Raw genomic sequence first — 27645 nt, forward strand, 5'->3', positions numbered from 1 at the left:
GAGAATCTATGAAAAGGGTATGATTGGGGAAACGGCTCTACCTCTTGTGTTATCAAAATTATACTGGAACAAATTATGTGATAATTAGCCTAACAGACGGCTCTGCCATTACGCTATATTCGTTTGCTTATCATAATCACTTGACAGTGACGTTTTAGAAGTTCCAGAATTATAGTCTGCGGTCAATACATGACCTTCAGGAGCAGTATGATTGCGGAAAACGGCTGCAGCTGTTCGTTTCCAGAAATTATCATAAATATTTTAGGGAAATTAGCCTCTAAGACAGCTGTAATGTTACCCCCTATAGCTACGCTGGTCATTATTTGCGCAGACTGTGAGGACACTGAACTTTTGTCTTCCCCGTTAAATAAAGCAAAGACCATGGGAAAAAAATCCCAAGAAATTCAGAGAATTGTCTACTAATGCCGAGCATTCTTATACCGCTCACCTACATTGTGAGTTCTTCGGTAATAGTTGCCAGAGTCATTGGGATACTTTAAGTTCTCTTCTGTATCTTTTCCTCGGTGGTGTAATTTTATATCATTATAGCAATTAGTGCGCCTTTACATAGACAGTTATGTATTTTTTCGCAGATTGAAGGCACAGTTCGGGGTTGGTCCGTTTATAATATTTTTTAGTGGTATTTCGAGCAATTTCTTGCGAACTTTATTTGTTTAATTTTTGGTTTCTCGGGGAGGTGTATGAATTGCACATTTCTGATTTAGTCAGGTCATTGGTGTAAAATATTTATGCTTTCTATTTCGAGGTTTTTGAGGTTCGATTGCACCTAATATATTCATTTATGAAATTGTACCTATCGAACGTCCTACTTCCGCCAGGTATGCATTTTTGTAGGAATTCAGGGCGTTACACGGTTTGCGCATTATTGCTATTTATAAAGACGACGGCCTTTCTTGGACTGCTTGTTTGTCTGTCTGTCGCTGACTCGATTTAGCCAGCCGGCCAAAGTGAAACACATGCTGGACAAAAAGTTTATATACCCACAACTAAATATAAACGTCTAATTCCGGTGGCAGTGTTTATATTGGTCAACATTGTTGAACAAGGACAACACATTATGCAAATATGAGGTACAATAGGAATGCAAGGGTGCTATTTGCAGTGTTCCTTTAAAAAATCCATGCATGCTATGCTTGATTTTTGCGATAGAAAATTCTACATCCACTGCAGAACAAAAATTCACTCCTTGACCTGCTCTCGCCCGGGCCACAATAGCTTCTTGCGGCATTTTAAGAAATCAAACGAAAACAGTTACGAAACGCTCAACTACATATGTTCCCCGTTTCGCTTGGAACGCACGTTGGGTAGGGCAACGTGGTTCTATAAATGTTGAAGTACGGTGCCTTGATTCACGCGCGTCTCGGCCGTACTGCAGCGCTGGCATCGAGGCACGCGGCCTGGTGAAGTGGAACGCGGTAAATTTAAGTTGGCCTGAGCAAACCTCTAGTGTGTTTGCCTCGGGAGGAGCGCGACGAGAGAGGAACAGCATGAGAGGTGAGCGGAAATATGAAGGGAGGCATTTACATGGCAAATGTCGCCGAAAGACGATATCCTTTTGTCAACATTTGCAACGAAAGGAGCAGATATGCGGCGAATTTTTGTTAACGTAGCTCCATCCTTTCTCACCGGCCTTTTTTCATATAGTATGTTTTTTACAGGAGATGTATAAGATGCATATGTCTCATTTCGCGATTTCATTTTTGTAATTTTTTTGTTCTTACTTTTTGGTTTCTCTAAATTTTGTCCGACCAATTATCTGCATATGCTAAAGTCGCTTCGGCCATCTGGGCTGAGACACCCCCTTCCCCAAACTGACCCTCGTGTCTCAATAATAGTGTTCTCTCTCTCTCTCCCTCCCTCCCTCCTTCTCTCGTTTTATGATAATAGAATGAGTAAATGGGTTACTTCCGCCAATTCTACAATTTTGTAGAAGCGCAGTGCGTCGTGTCACGGTCCTGTGTATGCGAAGCACCCGGAAAAGAAGGCTGCACATCAAAATCCGCATTTGACGTGATGTAGGGTGCCGACCGAAAGTCACTTCTCGGCGCCGCGGTGGTAAAAAGCTGAACCAAATAGTTATGCAGCATCAATTTGTCAGCGGGCATTCTACCTCGAAGTAGGCGATAATCTCGACCACCCTAACAAACGCACGCCCTTCTAGAGATTTAAATTGGGCAGCCATATAGCGCGACATGCAACAAAGGCTGTGGGCTCCATTACTCGTATGCCTCTGCATCTTCCCAGTACTAGATCGCTCAGAAGTAATCGAAGAACGGAGGGGTGGCCAGAACGACTTGCGGCACCGCCTATAGAAACGCCGATTTGAAGCTACTTGTGCTGTTCTGGGATGCGTGCACTTTGCCCTTAGCCCTATGTTATATGGGTAGTCGTCGCTCTTCTTGGGTGTATGGCAAGTTTTGACAGTTTTCAGACGGTACCGCCTAGTTATGCAGTGGCGCTGCATATACATTTCCGCTCGCAGCCACGGAGGAAGCGGCGACCGAAACGCCGCTGTTGGTTTCTAGAAAGTTGCGCCCTTGGAAACGCGGCTTCTTGCGCCCTATAGAGAGCAAACAACAACGCCTGTTTACAAGCTGCACAGTAATGCGTACCTAACGTGTGAATTTTGGCCGGGCAGGAGCGTTTCTTTGTACCCTCTGTGACAACAATCTTGAAATAAGTAACAGGCGTCACTGGTATCAGACAAAATATCAGACAAAAAAGAACAATCTGGAGCAAATAAAATGCCCCGAGAAGACAAACAATCTCTGGAGCGAAATTCTTTTTCGAAGTAATACATAATTTTCTAGAGAATTGCTTGGGTATTCTGCTAGCCATACTCCGCAGCAACATTTCGTTGTCGGTTTTCTTGTATCGCAAAGGCAGGCGCTGAGAAGCATGTTAGGCCGGCAATACTATGAAGCATGTGAGCAGGACATCGATGGTTGCGCTCTACAGCCCACAACCAGACCCATTTTCAAGCGCCTATCTTCTTCGAACCCAACGGAAGCAGATTCGGCAGCCGCTGATGGCTGCGAACGCCAACGTAACCGAAGGAATCATACCTCCGAGCACTATCCTTTGAAAACTCTCAAGCCCTGTGATACACGCAAGCAGAGAAGTGATTAATTTTTTCAGACAAGCAGACTGTGAAGTGGACACGCATCCCCAGAAGGACGCTAATCGTTACTTACCTTCGGCGTTCCTTTCTAGGTGGCGCCGCAGGGCAGTGCGGCCACCTCTCCCGCGCTCCGTTTACTTTTGCACGAACGTGTGTATTGGTTTTGTGCTTGTATAAAATTGGAATACCTTGGTGTAATGGTTTCAATCGATTTTCAAAGGGACTGAGTCGATACCTGGACGTACCGTCCGAGGTTGCTCAGTGGCTGAGGCGTTATTCTGGTGAGCACGTGGATGCGGGTTCGATTCCCGGCCGAGGTGGCCGCTATTCTGATGGAGGCGGAAAGCAAAAACGCCCGTGTGTACGAGATTTCGGCGCACAATAAAGGTCCCCAGGTGGTCGAAATTAATCCGGAGCCCTCCACTGCGGTGCTCCTCATCGCCTGCGTTGCGTCGGTGCGTTAAACCTTAAAAGATACCAGGACGTTGCCGACGCAAAACCAAAGCTGCTGCCGTTCATTGACTGTTTAGAATCTTTGTGACTTACTTTTGTCGGTTAATACGCAGTTTCGTTATCGGTAGCGAATGTTACCTGGGATGCATAGCGGTCGCTCTTAATGGGTAAATGGGAGGCCCGCTTGTTGGCCTCGTCCCGCTGCTTGTCGACGTCCGGAAGTGCCAGCCTCACGGCCAGCACGCGGGGGACGTAGCGGGACTGCATCTCCGCCACCGGTCAGAAGCCCCCTATGGGCTCCACGATGCCCACGAAGGCCACGCTCGAGTCCAACGCGGGGAAGATGAACTTGTACAGCTCGATGTGTCCCTCGCGAACACTGCGAGCCACTTCCTCCGGGAGGAACGGCATCTGCTTGACGTAACCCGTGCCGACAATGGTGTCGTCAACCTATGCCCGAGTGCCGTTCTCGAACTCGACGAAGTCGGCGCCGACTCGGCACACGCTGGCGCAAATCTGCGTGTTCGAACGCCTCAGGGTGAGACACGAGAGAACCCAGATTGATGTCTGAGTGGCTAGGGCGCTGCACCGTTCAGCTCGCGGGGTACGATTCACGCCGCGGAAGCCGTTTTCTTTTAAAGCAAACCTTTACAACTTTCGTCCAGCGGTTTCGCCGCGGATCCGCCAGTTTACATTTTGACAGCAGACACACATCATGCGACACACCCCCCGAAGCACATCCCATCGTTCGCCAGGCCTGCTTTCGGCGCTGCGCACAAGGTTCCGTTTTCAGTCGTTCTGCTCAACCATAACCGGCGGCGGCCGCAGCGGCTTCGGCCGGTCAGTTGATCAGGAGCCGACCACCCCCGCAGCGTCACACGCATGCGCCGCTGGGTCGTCCCAGGCTACGTGACTCCTCTTGCGCCACGTTCACCGGGAAAGAGGAACGCCGCGTTCTCTGTGAATCACAGCGAGGCCGGGCCTCTTTCTGTAAGCGTTGCACGGTATCGGACGGCTTTGAGCCGTGGTCGGCAATATAGCTACACCAAGGGTTAACCAAGTAGAGCCAAGACCGAATAATACTAGTTTAAGCTTTTGCTTTGCATATCCAAGGTTAGCTCAGCTAAGCTGCAGCCATTTGTTTGTTGGTGGAGAGGAAAAACAATAAAAAAGGCGCAGTGTTACGTCCGGCAGCTCGGCATCTTGCAGTGTTCGGCGTAGCGCGCGCCCGGTGCTATCTCTTGATCAGATCTGAGCGACTGTCTACGCGACGGTGACGTAGTGTGCGCCGGCTTCATAAGCCGGCAGCCCTATCTGTGTGAGCTTCTTCTTGACTTGTACTTTGTGCCGACGCCAGTCCATGCGACGAATAAAGAAGTAAGCCACCGCTGCCGTGTCGTCGTGCTCCCGTCATTTCCAAACCCAACAGTGGCGACGAGGATGGGATGGATTCAACGCAGGGAGCAATGACAACGGGACAACCAACTACCATGGCGAGTAGCAGCGGGGTTTTCGTCCACCTTTCGGAATTTTCGCCGGAAAAAGGTGACTTTGACGTCTACGTTCAACGCTTCGAAGCATTCGCAACTGCAAACAAGATAGAGAAGGCAACGATGCAGCAGGCGTTCTTTGCGCTCTTTGGGGAGGCCGCGTTTATAACGCTTCAAAACCTGTTGTTTCCGAAGACTCCTGCAGAAGTCAGCTTGGAAGATGTTGTGAAGAGCCTGCGTAAGCACTACACACCGGAGGGCTCCGTGGTAGTGGAAATGTACAAGTTCTATCGGCGAGACCAACGCCCAGGTGAAGGCATCAGTGACTTCGTCGTGGAGCTCAAGAAGATGGCAGCCACGTGCAACTTCGGCACGTTTTTGGAAGAGGCAATTCGAGACCGCTTCATCGTGGGACTACACAACGACGCCGTCCGCTGCCAAGCTTCTCGCGACGGAAGACCACGACCTCACCTTCGAAAAGGCCTACAGTTCCGCGTTGGGGATGGAAGCAGGGCAAGAACAAAGCAAGGAAGTGCGCAGCAACGACACAGCAGGCAGCGCCAGTGCCATGGAAGACGTCTGCTGGCAACGAAAGTCTGCAGCATCAGGTAAACAGAACTTTCCGCCTCCAAGGACTCGTGTTGCGTGTACTAGGTGCGGTAGTGCACATGGCGGAGACAAGTGTCCGCATTTAGCTTAGAAGTGCTATAAATGCTCGAAAACGGGACACTTGGCTAAAATGTGCAGAACTAACATTAGGTCTGTAACGAGCGTAGATGCTGCCACTGATGAGACTGTGCTGTTCAAAGTGGAAACAACGCCTAAGCTGGGGCGTATATTGTAAGCGTAGTGATCGATGGCAAACAGGTCAATATGCAAGTTGACACAGGTGCGGCAGTCTCAATAATGAGCGAAAGCGAGTTTCGAAAAATGTTTCCGCACAAGCAGTGTCAAAAGACAAACGTAAGGCTAACAGCCTACAATGGAAGCTCGATACCAGTAATAGGACGAGTTCAGGTTAGTGTAACCTATGAAGGGAAGGACCACACTTTGCCGTTCATCATTGCGCGAGACCTCAATGGTCTTGTTATGCCGAATTTGCTTGGCCGCGATTGGTTGTCGCAAGTGCGCTTAAACTGGAAACAAGTGACGTCGGTAAACACGGTCACAACGGAGTTGTCGTTGAAACAGAAGTACCATGGCGTGTTTGAAAAAGGGTTTAGCGTCATCAAAGGGTTCGAAGGAAGCTTGGTGTTGAAGGAAACTGCCCAGCCAATTATTTGCAAAGCGAGGCCAGTGCCTTACGCGCTTTACGGAAGCGTAGAAACTGAGCTAAAAAGCTAAGAAAAAGCCGACGTTATCTACAGAGTCCCACACAGTGACTGGGCAACGCCCCTAGTCACAGTTTTGAAAGACGACAAAAGTGTGAGGCTTTCCGGTGACTATCGCGTGACGGTAAATCCGCATTTGAAGATAGATCACTATCCGCTTCCGCTGCCCGAAGGTATTTTTGCAACTTTAGCAGGGGGTACAGTTTTCACTGGTTTAGACTTGTCAAAAGCATATCTGCAACTAGAGCTTCACGAGCACTCCCAGAAAATTCTAACAGTGAACACACACCTTGGGTTGTTTCGGTTCAAACGTCTTCCCCACGGCGTGGCAGGCGCCCCGGCGTTGTTCCAGTCTGTTATGGACCAAATCCTAAACGAAATTCCGGGAACTGTTTGCTACCTAGACGACGTACTGATTTCCGGTAAAACTCGAAAGGAATGCGCAGAAAACACCGAACGCGTTCTAAAGCAGCTTCAGAGGCATGGCATTCGCGCAAATGCCGCAAAATGCAATTTTTTTCAAATCAGCGTTCGGTATCTCGTGCACGCGATAAGCGGCAAAGGGCTGAGGCCGACAAAAGAAAAGGTTGAGGCTGTACAGGGGGGATTAAAAGAAATGCGAACAACGGAGCGCACAGCCTCCGAAGCATGCTGCACCGTCTGGCTGCAAAGTCAGTAAACTGCGCGCATGCGCAAATCTTCCAGAGCGTTTGAGAGTGCGACCAACTCTTCTGGGAAATGCTTGATGAAAACGCGACGCCAGTCATTTCTTTTAGGGCCCATTTTCAGGCTGCGTCGCCACTGAGCAGGATGGCAGTTGAAACGTACCAGCGCGATCAGCTGCTGCACGCTTGGCTCGTCAATTCAGATAACCCAAATGCTGTCTTGCTGACTCACGTGCATTTAAATTTGAAGTGCTTGCCGGAGGAGGGATTGAAAGAAGGAAGGCAGGGAAAGTTCATAACCGAAAGCCCACTAATAATTTTAGTGGATTTAGCCATTAGTTTGTTCTTTCCTCAGCAACTAGTACAGACCATACCAACAAGTGCGACGAGTGTTGCCTGAACCAAACAGAGGTGTGACGGCTCGCCTGATTTAGCCTTACCATCCCGTTACTTATAATAATTTTCTTGAATATTCGATTAATGTCTTCTTGTCGGTACCTGAGGAGATGGGTATCCAATCTGTGCTCTTTGTGGTGGTCGGGTGACATTGGCCAAGAAAAAAAGGGGTCATTGTTACACGATCTCTTGGGTTCGTGGTATTAGTTTTTGAGTGCGTGGAGGGGCCGTTGAACATTGAATAGCAGAACAATTGCGAGCCATTCTATTGTGCGAAGGTGGATGACCGGTGAGGCTATCGCGACAGAATATTAGAACAAATTAAGTTACATTCTCTTGTCGCAGTGTTGCGGCGACTGGCCATTTTTCGACGTCGTTTATTCTCGACAGATAGTCTGGAATGGTGGGATAGACGTACCTGCTTGTGGGGGAGAATTGGAACACGAGGCATTTAGAAAGAGGATTTGCACGTGCCGCAGCTAGAACTTTTTTGACGTCTCAGATTGCGGGAATCTGAACCATTCATAGCCTTCTTAATGCGATGAAAAAGACAAGCAATATTCAGAGTGGAGAGCGGCGACTTACCAAATTAAAGCAAGTGTTGAGCCAAACAAGAGCGAGCAAGCACGCAAACGGACAAACAAACAAACAAACAAACAAACAAACGAGGGGGCACGCGAGAAGGCGTCAGGCTCCAGAAAGCCTCCTGAAAAATTGCCCTTCTAAAGACACAAACGGCATCTAAGACACAAGAAAAAGAGGAGAAAGGGGGAAGAAAGACTCCAGCTAAAGCTTTAGGTACCACTCAAGAATGACAGAATGGCTCACTTTCTATATATTTTAAAAGCACGCTTACAAAGAACACAGCAAGATCAAGCATGCGCGCACGAATCTGCGTTAATACACATAGCTGGACACTTTCCAACGCCCCAGTCAATTGTGGCAAGAAGACATGCCTCGAGTGCCATACGAAGAAAGGATTAGGATGATATCCTTGTACCAGGAAGAGGTCACGCAGCGAAAAATTGCGGAGATCACCGGCCGGCCATTGTCTACGGTAAATCGCATTTTGCAGGCTTTCAAGAATGAAGGCCGGGTGCATGATGAACCGCATGGTTCTCGGCCACGCTGCACACTACCGCAGGAAGACTTCCACATAGTTGCGGCCGCCGTCGACATGCCTATTTCAACGGCCCAAGAGATAAAAAATGAGCTTAAGTTGAACGTGGACGTCCAAGTAATTCGCCATCGCCTTTTCGAAGCTGGACTTCAGAGCAGGACAGCCGCCCGAAAACCTCTGCTTTCCGACAACCACAAGAACTGCCGTCTGCAGTTCGCCACCACACACCGGGATTGGACAGCAGAAGAGTGGGGTAATGTCATGTTTACTGATGAAAGCACCTTTTCGACCAGAGGTCATGAAAGGCTCAAGGTTTGGAGGCCGGACGGCAGCCGGTAAGCTTCCGCGTTCTGCGAAAATCCTTTGTATAACTTTCCAACACTTACAAATTTTATAGTATATATACCATTATTTATTGAAAGTTCCAATCCTAAGTCCTATTCCCGTGGCAGTTCCTGACAAATTATCGCAGTTAGTGGACAGCATATCAGTTTACCGCTGGCAGAAGAAAATCTGTCATTGATAATGTTTTAAGCTTATTCGATCGAAGTGCCCGGTAGGAACCAGTACGCTAGCGGGAAATATATCGATTGACAACAGAAATTAAAAACGTAACAGTACCAGTGCTTTAAATAGCACGAAATGGAGAAGTATGTTAAACACCGGTTCCGATGTCACACCTCTTCTTATTTTCTGGATAAAAATCTACCTGCTCAGCCCATCTGCGAATTTTCTGAATTTGTATATTCACGAGGAAATAAAAATCCCCATGGATATGAAACCACCCCGAAAAGAGCAATATGACCTCTCAGCAAACACAACATGCAGAAAGTTTGTTTAACCTGATAAAATTAACGCATGGCTCGCATTGCTTAAAATACCCATATCGTAATAGCTAAATATGGAACAACTAGTAATTTTGCTGTTATTTGTCTTTCAGGAATAACCCAGCATATTTTAAAAGAACCAGACTAAGTGGACGCACCTCCGTGAATGTGTGGGGTGCTGTGACGGCTGCGGGATTAGGCCCTCTTATACGGCTGGACAGGCGATTCAACGGAAAAAAGTACTGCGAATTGATCGAGCAAGTCGTCCTGCCATACGCTTTGGACGGCCCATTCAAAGATGGCCTCTTTTATTTCCAGCATGACTTGTCTCCCATCCACACTTGTCGGGATGTGGAAATTCTGTTGCGCGAACACGCTGTTCAGACACTTTCGTGGCCACCAAAAGGGGCTGACATGAACCCCATTGAAAATGTGTGGGGAGTGATGAAGGTCCGTCTCGCACGACTGCCCCTGCATACCATGACTTGTGACTTGCTTTGGGATGCAGTTTACGGTGAGTGGGAGAGGCGTTGGTCTACCAACTTCGCTAAGCAGCTGCTTGACTCAATGCCGCAGCGCATGGCAGCCGTAGTGGATGTTCAAGGCGAATTTACAAAGTACTGAGGTGTCTCGTATTACCTTTCTTGTTACCGCTTTCAGACAAGTGTCATGGGTGATACCGGCCAGCTATGCTTCTATATTTTTTCTACCCTGTGTTGTGTTATCAAACGAATAAACGCAGAATACTATCCATATTCCTATCTTTCTCGCATAAATGCACGTGCGCCGGCGTGCCTGCTATCTACTACATTCAAAAGCCACCCGTGCTGCAAGATAATTGACGCTTGCACGTCGCCCTTGAACCATGCTTCCGGTCGGTGGCGACGCAGTGGGAAAACGCGCCTCAAAAGAACTGACTGGAGCCGCTTTTTGATCAAACATTTCCCATAAAAGTTGGCCGCACTCTCAAACACTCTGGAAGAATTGCGCATGCGCGCAGTTTACTCACTTTGCAGCCAGACGGTGCCGCATGTTTAGGAGGCTGTGTGCTCTGTTGTTCGCATTTCTTTTAATTCCCCCTGTACGGAATGCACCACAGCCACAAAACGAAAAATAGCTGCGAGCTTTCTTGGGTCTTTTGAACTTTTACGCAAAGTTCTTGGAAGCTCTGGCCGAAATGCTGATACCCTTGCGTAAATTGCTAAGGAAAGAAAATGAATGAAACTGGTCCCAAGAATGCCAAGAAAGTTTCGAGTGTTGCAAAGAGCTTCTCTGTAGCGATGCCGTGCATGAGCTGTACGACGCAGCAAAGCCACTGAGGCTAACTTGTGACGCATCCCCTCATAAAAAATCCTGTGGTGTTTTTGATGTATTTCTGTAGAGTTTTGTCTTCCTCTTGTGTAGAGATTTTGTAGAGTTTGTGAAGAATTTTTTTGACGAGCTCTTGACGTGTTTCAACAAGTATTTGGCCACGGAGTTTCTGTAGAGAGTTTGACGAGTGATTTTCTGTAGAACTTCTGATGTATTTTTGCAGCTTTTTTACGTACATTTATGCGTACTTCTTGATGCACTTCTCATGGAGTTTCTGTAGAGAGTTTGACGAGTGATTTTCTGTAGAACTTCTGATGTATTTTTGCAGCCTTTTTAAGTAGATTAATGTGTACTTCTTGATGCACTTCTATGGCTTTTATGATGACATCTTATGTACTTCATGACGTATTCTTACGGAGCTTCTTCATTTATTTCTGCGTACTTCCTGACGTGTTCTTGCCATTTTTGTAATGGGTTTCCTGAACTACATGAATATTTTAGGTCGGCAAATTGATACATAATTACACATTTTACGCTTTGCTGCAAGTAAGTGTTATTGGGCAAAATAGGGGCATTTTTGGCAGTCACAAGATGTAAATCGGTAGCATTGATAGTCACACATAAATTTAGTCAGACAGCGACAGCTAGCTGAAAGGCCAGCCAGTCAAAGCTGCTGAAATATACAAGCAGAGACAAAACTGAGCGACTCACGATCGATTTAATTCTGAGACAGAACTATGCAGCTGACTGACCGACAGCCTTGATTTTCCGTAACACTACGGACAGAAGGGTCGCCTTGATTAGCTGCTGTGGCACGGCAAACTTGGCACATGTGCAGGCTGGAAAGAAAGAAAAAGCAAGCTGATATCAGAATACAACATATCAAAAGTAACATTTTTTTTAAATATCCTTTTTTTGCTGAAGTTCTGTTTTTAGTTTGACTCTCTTCGATGCTGATATTTAGCCCATTTTTAATTTCCTTAAATGCTAATTTGATGATAAATTCTTAGCAAGAATACACTAATTCTCATTTGAATACTTGTGTCATAGCTTGAATTTTTTAAGGTTGCATGTGTGCTAAATTATTTTTACATGAACCGTACCAGCAGTGGTAGTAATTCAAAAGATTTTGCTCACATATACATGATCTCTCAGTATAAAAAGCCACCTCATGTCACCAGACGTTCGGCACCAGCAAAAATGACTGAAGGCTTAATAAAGTTTTATCTGAATCCCCAGAATGACAGGTTACCTGCCAAAAAAAGCTATCCAATAAAAGCACCAATGACTTGGGTTCACTTACGAATAATGTTTGGACACCTAAATAGCTTGTGCGCCTGTATACACAGGACACCTATGCGGTTGTCATTCTCATTCTCTGTATATGTCCGTTGTTATGTCTTGTGCAGTTGTAAGTAGCTGGCACACATGAGAAGCCCAACAATTTGTTATAGGCAATATAGATGTCCACAGGACCACTGCTGTACAAGGAAAGCTCATTAAGTGTAAAAAGTACTGCTTAATATTTTGTTGTAAGCAGCTATTATGCAGCTTCGATGTCTGCTCTCTATCAATTATCATCAGCTATTTTGCAATGCCTTGACGTTATTTTAGCTTTCGAATTCATTCATTGCTGAGACGTGCGAAGGAAAGTTTGATCCCCCGCTTAAGCGGGCGAACATGTGGATCCCCCGCTTTGATAGAGGAGAAATATCCAAAATACTATCCACATTAAAAACCACTGTTCTGAACGATGTGCAGGAAACAAGTTGCCGTAATTTATGGACAATTTATGCTCAGATGTCAGCTATTTTGAACGCATAGTATTCTATAGCTAGCAACACGTAGTGTTGTACGGCTTCGAGCAAATTTTCATTCATGGTTTTTTACCACGGTAGCTTTTTCCCATGCGAAAAACCACTAATGACATGATGGACATTCCATAATAGCCAGCCTGAAGACGAAATACATATAAGCAAAACTCTTCCAACCTACTACCATTGGTAGCGTGGTTCATGTCAACACTGCTTAGTATGCTGGCAAGGGGGCCTTGGGCAGACATAAGGAAAAACACAAATTCACAAAGAAAAGTTACAGAGCTTCCTTAAATATATTCGGTTCGTTTCAACGAAAAAATTAATGCAGGTTAAAAAACTGTTGAAAGGAGGAGAGACTAAGCGGCACAGAAAACGACCTGCCTTGTGCTGCCATAAAGGGTGCCAAATAGAACAAAAATAAAACAAAGGATGCTGTCCGTGTGGGGAGACGTGAGCCAAAGCAGAGTAAAAATAAGCAATGGGGTGAACTATTTTGTCATGAGCAGCGCCAACAAACCAAAATGTACAACTGTAGTAATGTTGGTAAATAATCAGCTCCACAGTGCAAAACATACAGAACAAAGGGACAAGAAAACACAGGACAGGCTCTGAAGTTAAACAAAAATATGCCGCCAATAGATGCACAAAAACAAAATTTAACCCAATGAAAGCCTCGGGCATTATTGGGTTAAGTTTCTCTCATTTTTTGTATGCATGCTGGGTATACATTTTTGTGCAACTCCAATAAGTTTATTTTAGTTGACATTCAGAGAGTGTCCCATGTTTTCTTTTCCCTCTGTCCTGTCGGTTTTGTGCTGAGGATATAGACATGCACAATTGCAAGAAACGCAATGAAGACGAATAAACTACAATTGCTACACACTACGTGAAAGTCCCTAACAAGGATTTCTGTCCAAAAATTTTTAAGTAAGCATTGAACCAAATATTTTAAAGCTGGAGCTATGCTAAAAGCTTACTGTGTATGAAGAGATCTGTGAAGGAAGTTTGAACAGACACAGGTACGGATAATGCATGTTGTCATATTTATAGCTTTAATAGCAGCAAAAAAGACAACAGAAATTTTTTGAGTAATTTTTAAGTTTCAAATGTCCCTATCAACGTGCACAGCTACGGATAAGTCGTCACCTGACAATTATAACCAACCAAACTTCGCACGCCCACAGAATAGTCATCAGGCACAAATATGTATGTGAAATATTTCCTTCTCTTTACTGTTCATGCTTTTATTGGGGCAGCCAAACGTACACTGGCACTAAATATTGAGTAGAAAGTGTTCACAATTTACATTAAATACAGTAGTCAAATCCCGTCAACCCTAATAAACAGAGCAATAAATCCTTCAAGTAAATTTTGCAAAAAGCCATACCTTGCTTGATGCTTGAAAAAGTTTTCTAGCAAAAGAATATGTTAAAAAAAACAGCATGAAAATTGGACCTAAGCTCACAATTGCAAAAACACAGGACAAGAACAAGTGCTATTTCTCAGCTGTTCATCAACACAAAGAATGTATATATGAACCGAAATATCGCGCTGGTGCCCAAATGCTTCAATAATGCCAGGCGTTTCGAACAGGCCGAACTTCCCGACATCCCTATGTGCATCCAAAAGAAAAAATTGTGTGTAAGGTGTTGAACCAAGATTTATTTTTCTCTCTTTGCGTCACACAATGCATTAATGATTTAGCCAAGGAAATGGGCACTGACCACTTGCGACAGGTAAAATTGCGATTTGGACCACTTGCCCACCATTTCCTCCCCATTGTGGGGCGTGCAATCGTGACCAGCAATTCAGTGGGGCTAGGATTTTAGGGCAAAGCAGATACCAACCAGCCCACAAGGTCATAAAAGCTTTTATGAAGGGATGCTCAGCAGGGCACTACTGTTAAGTTGAATCGGTCTGAAGTTTTTTCATGCATATTTAAGTTTTTTTTATCATTACGCGCACTGCTTCGGTTGACGAGAGGGATGATCTGCCTTTATAAATCCAACTTGGGGGTTCTACGCGCTGAAGCTATATCTGGTCTTGAGGGGTGCAGTAGTGAAGTGCTGGTACTTTCGTTTTTTTTCTTTGATTCCAAAATTGGCTGCCGTGGCCGAAAGAACCTCTTGCAATGGTTGCATCATTCGAGATACAGCAGCAGATCTGCGTCTCCACAAAAGTTCAGTATACACATACATTTAGTGTGCAATAAACAAATGAGAGCCAGCTCGTACCTTGTGTTGTTTAGATTGTAAATCTACATCAAGCATTCGCAGTGCTACGTTGTGTCGGAAAAAATCTAATATGCACAAATAATCACCAAAAACCGCACTGGTGTAAGATTGCTTAAACACCTTCAAAGAGTCCCTAGTGAAAAAATGACAACTTCAGATCACTGAAATTCCGTTGTGCATGTAACAGGAAGACGAGGTCTGTAAAAACCATAAAAAAAACGTGTTCACCCACTTTTGCATAGACTGCCAAACAGTCGGCGGCGCCCGATGAGGAAACAGCCTCGGTCCTTGAAATAGGCCGCACCAAGAAGTCATTTTGAATGCAAGTTGCACCAGTCAGCAGCCTGCAACATGTAAGTTATTAGCAAACGACAGGCCAGACACCAGAATCATACTCTGCCTTAAACCTGCGAAATCCCAAATGCTGCGTTACTCTGATCACCAAGGTGTGTTGCACACTAAAATTCATTAAGCTGGAAATTCCGTAAATGACCCAAATTTAACAGCCATTCTTGAATATTTTTACTTCGTTCTGAATGGTTAATTTACGTTTGCGATGCCACAGTAACAGTACGAAGCGCAACCAGCGCTACTCATACTACTGTACCAGTTACGACATGCGTGTAGTTCTGACGCTACAAATAAATTAGGGTTCCATACACTTTGTTCATTCCAACATGTCACGACCAAACTGAGCGTTCAAAAAGATTAATTATTCAATCGAAACGCGAAAAAAACATCCAGATGGCATTCTAATCTAATGCTGTACGCTCGGAAATCATTCGATTTATTATTTTATTCTAATGCTACACGCACGGCAATAATTCAATTTATTGTGCACGTTTTTTAACTGAAAACTATTATGACGGGAAAAAAAACGGCATCTGCAAAACGAAACAAAAACCAAGAGTGCAGATCATGCTAAAAGTACACGATTTGCGTTTAATGCATACGCACTTATATCGTACCCGCACTCATATTCTCATATTCGCACTCTCCAGCTTCCCTTATTTCATTTCATATCAAAACATTCGGCTAGCAAAACAGAACAGGACACACACACACTTCACCAAACACAGTGCTAGAAATTGCGTGAGAATTGATTATGTTTACACACGCAACGGCCAGGTTCAAAGGTCTACCGACAGATCTGCGCTACGCACAAAGCGAGTCAGTGAAATCGTTAGGACTAACCGCTTACGCGGACCGCAGTTCGCGAGCAACTCTGCCGACTCTGCTACGATAAATACATATGACAAGAAAACAAAGTTCACTAGTACTCACTTACCTTCACTACTTCGCAGTATTTCTTCGTCCGGTAGATAAATCCATGGTAGTCAAATCACCGAAACAACGAAAGTTGAAGGCGTGCACAACCGTGCCGCCAACGGCCAGTAGCACCCCCACCGATACGGAGGGCAGATAGGACGGTCGGGCTCGCCGCGCAGCACTTTCCTGTCTCATGTTCGTCCGAGGGAAAAACTAGTTCCTGAAATGACACCCACCTTGAAAAAAACGCGTGGCGAAATAGATGCCGAAGTTATTGGTAAATACAGATATTAGTTGCCAATTATATACAAGAAAAGCTTGAGCGTGGGGTTTTTTAAAGGAAACAGTAATTGTACCGACAATGTAGATTACGGCATTTAAGGCAATTTCAGGGTTTACGGTGGAAATACAGCTGGCGTGGGGTTGCGGGCGCCGTAATTTTACGGTTTGTTCTGAGGCCGCTACTAAAAACGCCGATCGAGGGACTTTAGCCGCTACCACTAGCAGCGCATTTTCCGCACTTTCGCGCGTCGACATCGCCCCGCGTTGACGGTGTCGGCAAATGCACGGCGACGTGAGCTGACGCGGGAGCGCCAGGAACACCCAAAAGCAGACGACATCGTCCGGATTCCATGTCTATCTCCTGGCTTGGAGTCATTACTTTCGCAGAAAACAATCAATTTCTTTTTAACCTACGGTAATCGGGTGCCTTGAGGCAAATTACAAGCTATTTCTGTTCGAAAGTGCACATTCCTTCGTGGCTAGCTTGGCTTCCATCGGGGAGACCGGGGATTTCGGATAGCTTTTTGCGAGTTAAATACGGGAACTTTGGCTACATCGCTTGTAGTGTTAGCATTATGGGCTTGTCTGCAAGATCGGTGCGTAACGAACAAAGTTTATTAAAGCCAGAAATCTAGCGGCGCATTCAATTTCATTCGCGGCTACCGTAGCTTGCATAGGGGGAACGATGAAGCGCGATTGCTTTTCTTGGCTCAAATAAGGGAGCTTTGGTTACATCACTTGCATTATTAGCATAACTGGCTTCGCCTCCAAGACCGATGTGGAAAAAACAAGCGTTATCACTGCTGAAATTTGTCAAATACAACCAAAACGAATCACCCGACAATATTCGTTGGCAGCCTCTGTTAGTGTACCAAATTCTTGCGCACGCGCGTACCGTCCGGCGTGGTCGAGTGGTTAGGAGCTTCGGCAATTGCGTTATGTTTTGAAAGTCCATGGTTCGAATCGTAGAAAACCCCTTATTTTTTTTTTTTTTGCAATGAGGGTATCATAGACAAAAAAAAAAGGCAGAGTACTTTGCAATTTAACCTACAAGTGACGTTCGACGGTAACCTCACTATCAAGGCAGCCCCGAAATTTGCTTTGTTCACACTTTGAATTCATGAAGCTGCAGTCGGTACATACACTCAGGTTAAATCAAGTAGCAAGTAAAGTTGTGCTAATTGCGTCTTTGTTCATCATCCTATCATATTTTGTTCATATTTGACGACAATGACCCCCCCCCCCCCCGCCAAAAAAAAAAAGAAACTTACAAGGCTTGTTGGCAATGTCGCTTGAATACGAAGTTCTGCACTAAGTCCCTACCTCCTTCCGTGAGGTTCGGTATTTACTGGGCTACTGTTTTGAAGGTCAAAGGTTCGAATCTTCACACAAAGTGCCGGTTATTTTTTGGTGATAGCTAGATCACCTATTTTGTACTGGCGTAAACAAAGGGTACCAGAACACCTTTCCTTTTAAGTCTGACTAACCTCAGTAGCAAGGCAGCGCTGAAAATTTGTTTTGCTCATGCTTTAAAGTCATCAAGCAGTCTGTACATTACTTCTAGGTAGGACATCAAGTTGTAAGGAATTTGTTCGAAGTGCGTCTTTGTTCATGAGGCTGTGTTGTTTTGTTCAGATTTGACTGTGATAACTTGAAATACATTATGCAACGTTTCAAAAATGGCCCGCAAGCATTCTTGTAGAGCAAAGAAAGTGCATTTTGTATGGCAAATCTAGAATGATAATTACTGCATTTAAACAATTGAAATAACTGCTCATAAACGATCAAAAATAATTTAAAAGTCCTGCAGATCGAGTTCATTGAAACGTGCTCAGCAACGTTCGTCGACGCAGTGGTTGACGCATGACTTCGCCTGTTCCATGCGTTTGCATGTGGTTGCGGCTTCTTGCAGCTCTCCTGCGTGATGGTGCGGCGACGCCGATCAACGCTGACGCTCGCGCGACGCGTGAATCGCGTGTACGTGTGTGTGCGCGCGTGTATCGTATTGCTTGAATGGAAGGACGGCCGCTGGTACACACGAGTTATGATGGCAAACAATAAAAGTGCTGGGGAGCTGGCTTATAATTGAGTTAAAGTTCACAGAGTTTCTATGGAGAACTAACTGTAGAAATTCTATAGTCTTTTTGGAGGCTTTGATGAGTGGAAGCCTAATGAACTTTTATGGTGAAGTCACAACAAAAATTCTACAGAGTATTCATAGAGGACTTGAGTTGTTTAAGTTCACAGAACTTCTATGGGGAAGTGACGGTAGAAATTCTACAGAATATTCATAGAGATGTTGAAGAGTTTGCTCTTAATGAACTTTTATGGGGAAGTCACAACAAAAATTCTACAGAGTCTTCATAGATGCCTTGAGTTGTTTAAGTTCACAGAGTTTCTATGGAGAAGTGACGGCAGAAATTCTACAGATAATTCATAGAGATGTTGAAGAGTTCGCTCTTAATGAACTTTTATGGGGAAGTCACAACAAAAATTCTACAGTCTTTATAGAGGCCTTCAGTTGTTTAAATTCATAGACATTCTATGGAAAAGTGACTGTAGAAATTCTACAGAATATTTATAGAGGTGTTGAAGAGTTAGCTCTTAATGAATTTCTGTGGAGAAGTAGCTATAAAAAGTTTGTAGACTTTTTATGGGGGCAACTCCATAAGCTCAGAGTTCCTGATGAGTTTCTGTAGTATTTCTTGTCACTCCATAAGATCTCCATGAAAACTCTGCAGAAATTCGTAATCCATTTTTGTGAGGGTCTGCGCATGGCGTGGCTGCCGTTATCTCTCATGTTGTAAACGGGGAAGATAGGCCGGTGGCATCCGCTTCTTGAACTTTGACTCCAGCGGAAAGAAACTATGCGCACATTGAAAGAGGATCACTTGCAATCGTGTTCGGCATACAGAAATTTCACAAATATCTGTATGGGCGAATGTTTACTAACTTGACGGACCATCAGCCACTGACCTACATTTTCGACCCAAAGAAACATGCAAACTCGGTTGCAGCAGCAAGGCTGCACCACTGGTGGAATTGGCTGGCTAGTTATCAGTACAAGATTGAGTACCGAAAGGGAGGCTCGATTGGCAATGCAGATGGGTTGTCACGGTTACCATTTTCTCGGAGGTCTACTGACGAAACGGTGAACTACTTTTCCCCCATCCCAGACATGCCACTCATGGCTAAAGAAGTAGCCAAGAAACTGACAAAGACGACGAACTCAGAATGATTCGCGAAATGACGCGGCAGGGTTGGCCTAAAGCAGTCGACAACGCGTTAGAGCGATACTCTGTCAGAAGGTATGAGCTTTCCTTAGAAATGAACTGTCTTCTTTGGAACAACCCTGTAGTCATTCCCGGTTAGTTGAGAAAACACGGCTTAGACCTACTGCACGAAGAGCACCCTGGGATTAACAAAATGAAGATGTTGGCTCGAGGAATGGTGTGGGGGCCGAACATCGAAAAAGATCTTGAGGAGTGTGTAAAGAAATGCGAAATTTGTGACAGCGTTCGAGCTGCGATTCCAGCCGCTCCATTGCAGCAAAGGATGTGGCGTTTGAACAACTGGGAGCGCGTACACATGAACTTCGCGGAAAAAGAGGGAAAATCCTTCTTGGTCATGGTTGACTCGCACTCAAAGTGGGTGGAAGTTAAACTGATGACCAGCACAACTGCGCAGAAAACAGTTGAAGTTGTCCGCTCTGTGTTCGCGTCGTATGGGTTGCCGGTTGAAGGGGTGACGGACAATGGTCCCCAGTTTGCTAGCTCGGAATTCCAAGAATTCCTTCGCAAAAACGGTGTAAAGCGCACTCTGACACCGCCTTACTATCCACAGTCAAACGGTGCCGCGGAACGTGTAGTTCAAACCGTAAAAAAAGGCTCTGTTGAAATCCCTACTTGTTGATCAAAAGATCGAGTGAGGCAGAAGCATGCAGCACAAGGTAGACAACTTTCTTTTTTCGTACCGAATGACTCCCCACTCTTTCACTGGAAAGACACCAAGTGAACTGTTTCTCGGCAGGAAATTGCGAACGCACCTCTCCCGGTTAATACCAGACATGACTCAAGCAATGAAAGATAAAATGAAAAGGATTGAGAGTACCGCAAACAAGCGTCGCGGTGCGCTAGAACGTTTTCTGTGGGGAATGCGGTCTTGGTGAAATCGGTCAGAGGAGGAAACATCAAGTGGTTTCGGGGCAAAGTGATCAAGGTTGTGTCTGACGTCACATTTCTGGTTCGTGTGCAGCAGCGCATAAGGTTTGTGCATGCAGATCGTTTGCAGACCTTTGTGCCTCAATGTACCAGCGAACAAGATGTGCAACCTGATTGGGTAGCTTTCGCTGAGCACAATCACCCAAGTGACTCGTGCGCAGAAAGTGTCAGTAGCCGTGCTGCCTCGCCAACCCCACTTCGGCGCAGTACCAGGAGTCGACGGCCGCCTGACCGGCTGGTGTACGAGTGATTTTGTTGCAATGAGTGATTGCATATTTTGTTGTTCTGCGTATGCTGTACATGTGCTGAAAAAAAAAACAGTTGATGTGAACTTTTGGCTTAAGAGGGGAGGGATGTTACGTCCGGCAACTCGGCATCTTCCAGTGTTCGGCGAGCGCGCGCCCGGGGCTATCTCTTGATAAGATCTGAGCGACTGTCTACGCGACGGTGACGTAGTGTGCGCCGGCTTCATAAGCCGGTAGTCCTATCTGTGTGAGCTTCTTCTTGACTTGTACTTTGTGCTGACGCCAGTCCATGCGTCGAATAAAGCAGTAAGCCACTGCTGCCGTGTCGTCGTGCTCCCGTCAATATCCAAACCCAACACCCAGGTGTACACATCTCGAAATACGTGAAAGATTTCCTGCTCTGTAAAATATTCTAGACACCTCCACTTCGGCGCCTCAGAGACAAGTTGTACGTTCGACACTCAAAATCACACAAAAAAAATTCAGCTACATCTCAGAGAAGTTAGCAATGCTGATAGGTTCCGTGATATTGTAAACATTTTTCTCGTGCTGCCTTATTTCCCAATATAAACCGAAGGGTATACTTTGACACACACGAAACTTCCCCTGCTATACCTCAACGTAACGTACCTACATGCTTGGTCATATTCCCAGCCGAGAACCACATTTACTGATCGAGACAAAAAATTTTTTGAGCGCCATAAAAAGAGGAAAACCTTAAAAAACCACTCACATTCGGGCACGATGATCTTTATGTTCGTGGGTCATGCAGTAGTAATTCCCATAGGAATGTTAACAGGTGAGTACTCATCATGACAGGGGTTTCACCTGATCCCGTTCCTATTCAAATAACCAACTCCTGACGTACGGGCTTAAAAAGCATCCTGCACGAATGGGAGAAGTTGTAAAAGTACATATACATGTGCACAACTGCCTAGTTTTCTTATTTCAGACATGCAGCCCATGTTTTTTTTTACTGAAGTAAAAAATAAACAAGAAAGGCATTTTAGTTTATCTATTTTTATTAGATGGCGCTAGCGGTCTTCGACGCGCGTATCCATGCGCGTATCTAGGGTATCCATCCAAACCTGCATGAGGGAAATATTCGGCATCCAGAAGTTCTAGGATTTAGGGTAGCGCAGGGAAAGGTAACTTCAAGGCCGTCGAGGGGACGAAAGGAAGGTTAGAATGCTGGAGGACGAAAAGCAGACAGGAGAACATTGCCTAGGACAGCTATCACGTATAACAGAAAAAAAATAAGTATTGTGTTCGTAATAAGTTTTTTGAGCCTGCCATAAGCGGCGCTAAAATGGAATCAAGAGTGGAAATATGTGGGAAGAAAGAGTGGTAAGATCACACGTCATCACCCCGCTACACGGGAATACCAATAGCAATCATCAATCATCATCCTCATAATCAGAGCGCGTTTTTATTATTTTTTTTCAGTACAGAACTGGCACATGTTTACAATAAGCAAACTAGCCAGTTGTGCACATGTATATGTACCTTTAAAGCTTCCCGCATTCGTGGAAGATGCTTTTTAAGCCCGTATGTCAGGAATTAGAAAGTCGAATGGGAACGTGATCAGGTGAGTCCCCCCTTAAGAATCGCTCCGGTGAGGTCTGCCGATGAGGTTATCTGTAATCTTCGGAGAGCTCCACAGAGGCCGTTTATTTCCACCAAGACATATTGGAACCAAACTTGCTCTTAAAAGTAGGCGCATCCCTCACACAAAATTGGCAATCGACGTAAAGCGAAGCTTTACACCTGTTCTCCCACACTGACATTGTCATCTGCACGTTTTAGGGGCCAAGCCCTTTAGGCTCTCGCCCTGTCTGCGTCTCATGCCATCGTCGTAATAACCGCCTCATGCAGTCACGGTAATAAATTGCCGGGACACTCGCTTACGCCTCGCGCTGGAACGCTTCGTAACGCGTGCTAACAAAACATATGGACACTCTTTTAGCCTTCGCGGTAGAACGCTTCGAGCTCCATAGACACGACACTTCAACAGCAAAGCTGTATACCTCTAAGCCCGAACGGTTTCATCTGCGTGAGCAAAGACGCCAAGGTGCCAAGAATACACTCATACACTGCATGCTTCTCCCCTTCCCAGGTTTCAAGTTAGTTGAGATGGCCCGGGATTTGTTTTTACGTTGGACACACATTTCCTCGACGTTGGAAATGTCGTGCATTATGGTCGTAACGACATCGACCCTCACGTTTACACTCGCAGTTTGCACAACGAAGACGTTCCTTCTTTCGAGGGTGCTGTTTAAACGGCACCAGTTCCAACAACCGACAACACGATAAACGCATTAAATGGAGCTTCCCGGTTCCAGTCGCTGTATGGCCGCGGGGGTGCGATACGCGGAGGCTAGTGTTATCCGGTGTAACTTCCCCGGGTGCCCTCGCCCCTCCTGGGCTGTAGTCGGTTCGCCAGCACCGTGGACACAACATTGAGTCCCGTGTTATCGGTTGTAAGAAACAATTCAGCAGTGCACCCCGTCAAAACGCAGCAGCGGCAGTAGCCCCTCCAGTTCCCCCCGGTAAACCGGGAGGAGCACATAGGACAGCTTCGTGTTAAAACGACGTTCAATATTGCCGCTATTGTTTTCACCATAGCCTTCTGCGACCCCCCTTAGGATGTAGCCGTGAGAAAAATTTGTAACTTCGTGTGTATGATTTTGATAACCAAAAATTCACTTCAAAACCATAAACAACTTGATTTCATAAGTACTTAACCAATTACGTCGAAGTTGTAAACATGCCATCGTAAACGTGACCACCGTTTCTTAACCATCGCTACAAAAGAAAACGCATACACATTATTCTAACCTGTTGTCCTCAATCATTCAGCTAAGAGCTTCAGTTTTCCTTTAATAAAAGTTTCAACTAGACAGAAAAGGTAACATTAAGAACACCTACTTGACGCGCCGTAAAACGCAGAGGCGTCCATGTTCCTCTCTTGTTTTGGTAAAGCATTGGTGGATGGTAAAAGCGCGGCATTCACGAGTTGACAGCACCGTTCCGTTGAGCGGAAATGCGAATGCAGGCTGAGCGGCTCAACTCACAAAAGTGCACTTAAAAGTCGCCTGCAGAATTGTACACTCGGTGTGGCGTGTCGCAGACGGGAAGGCAGACTAGATTGAGTATTGTCTTTACGGCTCCAATGAGTATGCGGGACGGAAGAGCGTCGTTCACAAACGGCTGCTGGTCCACGCCGTGATGGGCGGGCTGTAGGCCGTACTTCTTGCGATCGAAGTAGCGATTGAGCCCCCGCTTGAACGAGCCAGCGCCCAGGTCGAATGGAAGTAGCGACCGTCCAGCCCTCACAGCCCGGGTGCACATGGTGACGTCCATGGGAAGCCGGTCCACCGCCAGCCGAGGGGCCATGCAGATTCCCCGACGCGTGCTCAGGTAGACCTGCAATGCAGCACCCATCCGCACCTCAATCGAGAACTGGTGGCTTTGCCTATCTCCAGCACAGTACAGAACCGGTAGCGGCAACGCACGGATTTGCTGCCTCATACCCAGAATGACATGCTAAAGCACCACACGGCCATGCATGCAAATATTGCCCTATGTGTGATTATTTCTGATTATGTGTTATTATGTGGGTGTGTAACTCTTTCGCAGGGTTCAGAGTACGTACAAAAAATTACATTACAGACACTTTTAAATGCGAAGCATCTCGTGGTCGGGGCTATGTCCCTCCCTTGTCGTTGTCGTTGTTGCGCCGTCAACACCCCCACTGTGCATGCTCGGCTTGCTGAACGCCCGGTCCCTTCTATGGCTCCTGGAGTGAGAGTGTTGCCAGTGTCTTCCTGGGCCGGCACGAAACGGGCACGCTTCCCCTTTGATGGCTCCTGGAGCGACAGTGTGGCCGGTGTCTTCCCGGGCCGGCACGAAACGAGCACGCTTCACGCGCCTTCGACGCTTCATCGTCGTGGGCAGCGGCGTGCGTCGCCGAGTCTCGGCGGGCCGTGATTACAAGCAGCCCACAACCATCCGGGGAACGTGCATCAAACTCATTTTCAGCAAATTTAGGGTTCATCCACTACAACAGCCCTTGACTTTAAATTTCACAGACCATAAGGTGGTCATAATCAAAGCGGGACGCCAACCTCAGCTCAATGTCACCTACGTTGAACATGATGATGATAATGCTTAAATAAAGACAAACTCATACCACGTACAACGTCTCTCTCTCTCTCGCTCTCTTTAATGCCTCTCCACTCTAACACCCCCCCACCTTCTATAAAATACACCATCTTCTCGTAGGGGAACCCTGAGTTGTATGCGAAACAGCCATGGCGTCAACGCAATTTCCTATTTCCTAGTTCCATTAAGTGAAAAATAAGTGTGATAGTTACCATGTAAACCGAACGGTAAATATAACGGTAGCTACGTACCTCAACCTCACGGAAACGACGAAGTGAAAAGTAATGGGCACTTGAATCGACCCCATGCCTGCTTCGCGTACTGTTTAGGGTTGCCCTACGGGAAGTTGGTGTAATTTTTTAAAACAAAGCTTTACTACTTCCGTTTCTCCGCGGATGCGCAAATTCACCTTTTTACCTCAGGCACACCCCGTGTGACAAACCCCTCGAAGCGCATCACGTGATTCGCCGTCCCCTCTTTTGGCGCTGCGCACAAGACCCCGTTTTCAGTCCTTCTGCTCAACTGATCAGCTGATAGGCAGCCCACCAACCCGGTCGCCTCCTTTTCGTGCGCCGCTGGTTCTTCTCGAGCTACGTGACTCAACTTGCACCCGGCGAATAGAGACAGAGAGAGAGAGAGAAAATTTATTTGCCCTCTAGGCTAAGGCCTCCTCATTCCAGGGGGCCACTGGAATTCCTCGTTAGTTGGTCTTCCAGGGTTCTTACCGGAAAGACGGGGCGCCTATGGTCTTTTGGACAAAGCTTGCCAACGATAGCTGCTGCTATAACGTGGCCAGTTGAGTCAGGCACTCCATGCGGATACTGCTTCTATCTACCTTGAGGCATAGTCATAATATGTGCTTTTGATTAATAGGTACGTGGCATTCATCACGCTCTGGCGGGGTAATATTCATACAGCCTTTTTAGTTGTACACTTTGCCGAGTGTGAGTAGCGTTTGCATTTGCGTCAGCCTTATAGTGATTTGCTGTGGCCTGGACAATTTCTTGTGCGGAGGAGTGAATTTGCGTTTGCTGTCTGCGTATTGTTTAAGCTGCAGTTTTGGCAGTGTCACACGCTTTCGGGTTTGACCAAAGTTGGCAGGTGCCCCGAGAATCACTTCGCGGGCGAGCAGGTTTGCTCTTTCGTTTCCTGCCAAACCTGTGTCCCGGTACCCAGTGTACCCTTACCGTGCCATTAAGGTGTTTAAGCTCTTCAAAAGCCGGTTTTTGACTGAAGCCTTGTGTCGAAAGGGTTCAGACCGTCTTGCAGTCAGTGTATATGTTGTTAAGAGTGTGCTGTGTCGCAGTGCAGGCCACTGCCAAAGCTATGGCAGTGGTTCTTTGCTTGCTTGATTTCTTCAGTCCAGGCGTCTATAGTAGGTCGGTCGCAGCCTTGCTTGTCTAGTCTGTATTTGTGCCAATCTAAGATGTGCTGTTTCTTTCACTTTAGACGCTTCGGCGTAGCTTGAATGACCACTTGTATGATAGCATGGTCGCTCCCAAACTATTCTTGAGTGTGTGACCATTGGATGTTAAGCTGTCTTGTGGAGACAGTGAGGTCCGGTTGGTGTCTCTCTCGACAGAATTTCCCAATTTCGCATATTCACTGAAGTCGTTATGTACCGTGCATTCAGCTTCGTATAGCAGGCGAAGTAATCTGCGGCCTTTGGTAGTGTTTCCGGGGTAGCCCCAGGCTGTGTGCGGAGCGTTGAATTCACCTGCCAAGAGGTGTTCACATCCTGCACGTGAGTGTTTCGGTTTAAGGAGTTCTTTTATTTCCTGTAGCGTGTCTTTTGCGGGCTTTAAACATTGATAATGTGAAGAGGGCCTTGCTGTGTAGACACCGATATTGTGAGGCTTGCATCCGTGTCACGTTCGATGTTGGCGGGTATACGTTTGCTAACCAGAGTGGCGATGTTGTGGCGTCTTTGATACGTCATGTAGCCAGGAATTTTCGGGGTTTTGCCTGCTTTATGTAAAAGGATGATGTCCAGAGAGTGGGATAAGGATGTGATCCAGTAGAATATTGCTGCCTGTTTTCCTTTGAAACCACGGACGTTCCACTGTAGGATCCTAATATCGTTATTTGTGTGTGTTTTCATCGTAGCTGGGGATGGCGGGGAGGAGCTGAAGGTGGGAAGCTATTTGTTCTACCCTAGTAAATAGAGAGCTTATCGCCTTCAGGACACGTGCCTCAAATGTTTCTTCTTGCTGGGTAATCAGGTTGGTTAGTGCAGCAATTGACTGTGATTGAGTTTCAAAATTTCGCTGCAAAGGCAAGCAGGCGGATTGTAAAGCGTAGGCCTGTCCGCACATTTTTGTAATGTTCTCTAGTAGGAATTCCACTTGTTTTTATTTTCGGCGATTTGCTTTTTGAGAGCCTCTATCCTTTTGCTCAGTTCGTGTGATCGAGTAGACGATGGCTTGCTTGGGGTTTGGGATCTGCTTCTCTTGGCGAAAGGCGCTTGTTCAGTGTCGTACGCATTGTTCTCATTCTCGGCGTCCATGTCGGCAGATTCTTAGGTCGGGTCTGCCTGAGTACGTCCCTCGAGATTTATTGAGATGTGTTCTGGCGTGTTGTCTGGTGTGGTGTCCTGAGTGTGCTTGCCTTTTAGGGCATGTGCGAACTATGCGTACCTGGCGTTAGTTTCTCTACGATGTTTTACAGCAGGGAGTGGCT

General features: G+C 46.1%; 1 long non-coding RNA gene across 1 annotated transcript; it reads right to left on the bottom strand.

The window, feature by feature from the left end:
- Window positions 1-11436: 11436 nt before the first annotated feature.
- Window positions 11437-16200, bottom strand: LOC144173668 (uncharacterized). The gene is made up of 3 exons (XR_013323353.1): window positions 16075-16200; window positions 15019-15130; window positions 11437-11574 (listed from the first exon to the last, which is right to left on the bottom strand). It is a non-coding gene; the product is annotated as an uncharacterized LOC144173668 (long non-coding RNA).
- Between the last annotated feature and the right edge of the window lie 11445 nt (window positions 16201-27645).

This window comes from Haemaphysalis longicornis, unplaced genomic scaffold (assembly GCF_048455015.1).
Source record: "Haemaphysalis longicornis isolate Haplotype H1 unplaced genomic scaffold, Haemaphysalis longicornis Haplotype H1 scaffold_3, whole genome shotgun sequence".
Taxonomy (NCBI): Eukaryota; Metazoa; Arthropoda; class Arachnida; order Ixodida; family Ixodidae; genus Haemaphysalis; species Haemaphysalis longicornis.